Genomic DNA, 5186 nt, shown 5'->3' on the forward strand with positions numbered 1-5186 from the left:
ATAAAATATATATTAACAATATAAAAAACTTAACCATCTCTGTTTTTCAGAACAGTAGTCTGCAAATTACAACTATTCTTTTACTTTTTTATTCTACGTAGTTGATACCACTTAGCTCTTGGGGCAATAAACTTCCTTTCCTAGTCTTAGTGCTAGAACTTACAGGAAGGTATGACTTACTGAACAATGGAAACTCCACAGTTAAATATTTTCAAAATCTTATACTTATTTCTATGGAGAAGTTACAAAATTACAAAGTTATTTAAGTGGATTTACAGAGGTTCCCTATTTCACAAATAGTGATAACCTTGAAGAGATTAAAAACTGTAAATTGGACATTTTAATCTTGATAGTAGAATTCACTATGTGTCCTAAAGGAGGTATAGAAGACATAAAAACAAGTGTGCCTGGGATCCAGCAGATAACTACATCTCTGTGGACTCTCTCACTTATAATACTGGCTATACATATTCACTCCTGCCTCTTGCATACATAATCCTCTTTGGTTACTCTTCACACTTCAATCATTTTTTTAAGATACATCAAATTTCACCTCTTAGACATGGACATTCTTGACAACTTCCTTCTTCCTGTAAAGTCTAATCTATCCTCCTTCACTATTTCTTCCTTGTGTGTTTTTCTGCATGTTTATCCCTGAGCACTAATGAAATATATTATTATGATTATTTACTTAAATGCCTTTCTTTTCTTTTAGATTTGAGTTCCTTGGTGTTCTGTTTCATAAGAATTTTGTGTAATTCCTATAATACAGTAGTGCTTTATTATGTTTGAATGGACAAATCAAGATGTAAGTTCAATGTTTTGCTCTCCTTTTCTCTTCCTGTTCCATCTCCATGACTCTGATTCCTCACTTCCTTCTACTGCATTAAACCATGAACTTAAAGGGAATGAACACTGAGCTTGCATCTACTGAAAGCTAGCCTTTAGTGGATCTCCACTGGGTAGAATGAGTGGAGAAGAATGATTTGTGGACTGATAGATTTTTACATGGGCTCTCTCTGATATCTCCGACCTGTGTCTTGGATTGCTCTTGAGCTGCCACACGCAGAATCTTCAGATGGACAGCAGGAATAAAGAACAGATAATCTTTAAGACATGCAATTGTTTCCCACCAACCAACTCTTCCTTTATGTTGCAAGATGCATTTAATCCCTTGGGGATGCATAAAAACAAAACTTCATTCTTTTTTTCTAGAGAGGGAGAGAGCATGTTTTTGGCACGCCAAGAAAACACAATCAATGAAAGACTGTCTGAATCACCAGAGTTTAAATTTTGGTAAACTAAACTTTTAGGGCTGAATGTACTTTATCACATTGCATTTTGAAATTCAGTAATCCATGTATGGCATATGTATCCTATATGTATCCTTGAATTACCTATAATTTTCAATTAAGCAAACCATGGCATTCTTCAGACATTACAAATAAACATAGGTTATTATATTTTTCAATCATGCTGTTTTCAAACATGTTTTTTGTCTCCTTCCTGTAACACCAAATCTCTTTTCATTTTCAATTTGCCTTCTTCAAACCGGTGCCCCATAGCATGTGCCATGCAAAAATGGCAAGTCTCTATTTCTGCCAAGCCTAATTTAGATACCACTAAAGCGTTCAACAAACATATGTGGGAGAATGAATTTGGGAAGAATTGCTAAAGCAAAATGCCTTATATCTGCAGCAGTTTGAGAAAAGGGTAAAGGTTATTAAGAAATAAACTTCCACTAACCCAAAAATAAGAATAACGATGCTAAAAGTATATAATTACCCTGAGTGGAAAATGAGTTTGGATAGCTATCTAAAATCTATAGGTTAATTGAAGAACAGTGTTTCTTTTTGAGCATGATATGGCCTTGAGTTAATGAACCACAGTATCCATGATATGCATTTGTACTCTAGACTAGTTTTCAAATGAAGCTTAAACAAATAAGGACTCCACATATTGCCCCAAGCAAAACTAAATTGTTATTAGGTTTTACACAGCAGGAGGTAAACATTCTTGAAATAATTGAACATGATAGGATATTATTCTTACTTTTTTTTTTTGAAAGTCTTACACAAGACATATCTCATTTCCTCTAAATTGGTTCTGTAGACTGAAAAAGGACAATGATCTGATTTGCGGCATGGAACAGAGCCACCTCTTTATAAAGAATATTAATTATCATAATAAAATACTATTGAAGTAGAGGCAGAGGAAATTACAATGGATTTTTAACTTGATAAAGGTAGAACTTACTCCTTTGAATTATTCATGAATATTAACTTAATCAGTAAATGTTACAATGCATGTACAAATAAGAAAAACATTTTAAATTAAAAAATACATCACATACAAGTACTCCTAAACCAAAGCATAATTTTCATTATTTTTTTAATTGAATCTTTTTTTTTTATTTGAAAAAGGAGACATGGAGGTGGGGCAGGGCCAGGGAAGTAACGCAGAGTGTCTTTAAATATGTATACATTAATAAATTATCTTCACATATTTATAGTGTTCTAAAATAATCAAAATCTTTAAAATTTACAGCATCCAATTTCCCATTCTAGAAACTGAGACCTAGATAGTGAAAATTATTATCTGTGTTTTTAACATTAGGTAATATATTTTGAAATTGAAAACCCACATTAATACAAGTCAATTTTAACTTTCAGAAAATGCATAAACTAATTAAATAGAAGCTAATCAATATTTCAAAAATGATGTCATAAAAACCACCTTGAATCTTGTGTAATAAAATATATGGTTTGGTTTTACAATAATCCATCCACATTGGTGCTTAAGGTAATGTTTCTCCAGAGCAAGTTTTTTTACACAGTAAGAGAAAGCAAATATATAAGAACAAAGTGCATATAACCATACTGCCAATTTCTGAAATCTTAAGATCAGGTGACCAGTAATTTAACACCTCTAACTCAGAAACACCTTTAAACCTTCCCATAACCTTCCTCCTGTTTCATTAGGATAGCTGTTGGCATCAGCATTAGCATTATGGAATGGCAGTAATACTCTAGGACACTGTGTTCTGACTACAGAGAAAACAGGTTAGATGTTAAAGGGGCAGCACAAAGTTAAGTTAGAGAAATGGAAATGGCAGAAAACCTATAGGATTGCCGAGCACCATCGAGGAAAAAGTACCCACTCAGAGTAAAAGTCATGGTAGAGACCAAATCCACAGAAGGCCATGTAGAATTCAGTTCAGTCCTAGGCATCTTAGTATTAATAGTTAATATGGAGAACTCAGCCATCTTTGCTTGACAATATTTAGAGATGTCTTCAAAGATTTAGGATGCTAAAAGTGGAGCAGAATTATTAGATAAAACGATAAAAACAACAAATGAACAAACAAAAACAAAAATGCTGAAAGGAAATAATGCAGGAAACAACTATTGAGAAAACAGTGACAACACGAAGCAAACAGGGAAACAGACTGTGGTGGTGGTGGTGGTGGTGGTAATTAGCTATTCTGGGGAAAGGAAACAGATATTACATTAGTACAAAAGGCACAGACAAAAGATTAACCTAATAGAAGGCCCTGCCTTCTCCCAGAATTACTCATTAGGACTGTCCCTCCATTAGATTAGGTTATTTTCTTCTGGGGCATAGGGGTCCTAAATACATTTTTGTAAACTTACTGGCCTTCAGAATGATAGCTACTCCTCTGCTACACTTCTGATTCACTGGGTTTCCCAGGAGAGATGGTGAATAAGGGAAAGCTTTTTAGAATTATCCCTACTTTTTTCTCAGATGTTAGTTTGTTTGTCAAATTCTATTGATTCTACATCTACAATATTTTTTCCCATCTAAGTCTCAAATCCATTTCTACTTCTGGTGTCTTAATTCCTTCTTTTTTCTTCTATACTGATCTCCACTCCTTTGTATCATCTTTTTTTTTTTTTTTTTTTTTTTTTTTTGAGATGGAGTCTCACTCTGTCACCCAGGCTGGAGTGCAGTGGCGCGATCTCGATCTGGGCTCACTGCAAGTTCCGCCTCCCCAGTTCACACCATTCTGCTGTCTATGCCTCCCCAGCAGCATACATACAGGTGCATACTGCCAAGCCCGGCTAATTTTTTTGTATTTTTAGTAGAGACGGGGTTTCCCCGGGTTAGCCAGGATGGTCTCTATCTCCTGACTTCGTGATCCGCTCGCCTCGGTCTCCCAAAGTGCTGGGATTACAGGCGTGAGCCGCCGTGGCCGGCCTGTATCATCCTTTTTAATGTATTCTGCATGGTGCTATCAGAATTATCTTTCTGAAATGTCAATCTAATGGCATCTTCCCTAGTCAAATTCATCTGATGACTACCTGCTGGAGAGAAAATAAACACAAGTTCCTCAATATAGAAATATGACTATTGCATAAAAGATTCTCCACTTAGATTTTATAATCTATCACACAGAGTGACATGTTCTTAGATTATACTCTTCCTTCATTGTTCCTCCATTGTTTTCTTATGAATTCTTATCTATTCCCTTGACAGTCCCATCTCCAGTCAGCATGATCAGAATCACCTACTTAAAATATTCTCTCCTCCTGAAACCATAGCATACTGTTGAGATCTCTATCATATTGTGTATTACAACATATTTTAATATTATTTATCTTTCTCTTCACATGAAGAACTACCTGGAAAAGAGAAAACTGAGATCAGGATCTATACCAATTCCTGGGCAAAAGGCTAATGATCCAATGGGATGTGTAGTGACTTTGAAGGGGTAAGAAAGAAATATTGAAGATAATTCAGTTTAGGGAAATTTACATTGATAAAATTATTAAAATGGGCTCAGATCAAGAGAATAGTTGTGTTTTATTTGAATATTTATTTGTAATAAGTATGTATGTAATAATATGTAATGCATATTATTTGTAATAGAATGTAGGAAAGCACTTTGATGTAGGAGAGCACTTCATATTGTGAATATGATGACCTACTCTATAAATATTGATCAGCTTCTCTCTCTAAGTAACTCATTGTTTTTAAATAGCTTCCTAAGGAAAGTGGTTCCAGCATTAGGCATGTAGGTTATACACATGTTTTCAACGGGTTGGATTCCTCTTTATCAAAAAGACATGGCTTTTACCATGGCCAAGAGACTAGTTTTCAATTGACTAAAACAAATCATTGATCTCCAGAATATTTCCACAATTCACAGACTAGACAATTATGTG

The 5186-nt window shown here is 34.6% G+C and overlaps 1 long non-coding RNA gene across 1 annotated transcript in view; it reads left to right on the plus strand.

Moving 5' to 3' along the window:
• LOC108520631 (uncharacterized) overlaps positions 1-4696 on the plus strand; it is a 15314-nt gene extending 10618 nt beyond the window's left edge. Inside the window, exons 3-4 of the long non-coding RNA XR_001882949.1 lie at positions 716-808; positions 4638-4696. This is a non-coding gene — a long non-coding RNA (uncharacterized LOC108520631). The remainder of the gene's footprint in view (positions 1-715; positions 809-4637) is intronic.
• The last annotated feature ends 490 nt before the right edge of the window (positions 4697-5186 follow it).

Source organism: Rhinopithecus bieti, unplaced genomic scaffold, assembly GCF_001698545.2.
Source record: "Rhinopithecus bieti isolate Rb0 unplaced genomic scaffold, ASM169854v2 scaffold_51968, whole genome shotgun sequence".
Lineage (NCBI taxonomy): Eukaryota > Metazoa > Chordata > Mammalia > Primates > Cercopithecidae > Rhinopithecus > Rhinopithecus bieti.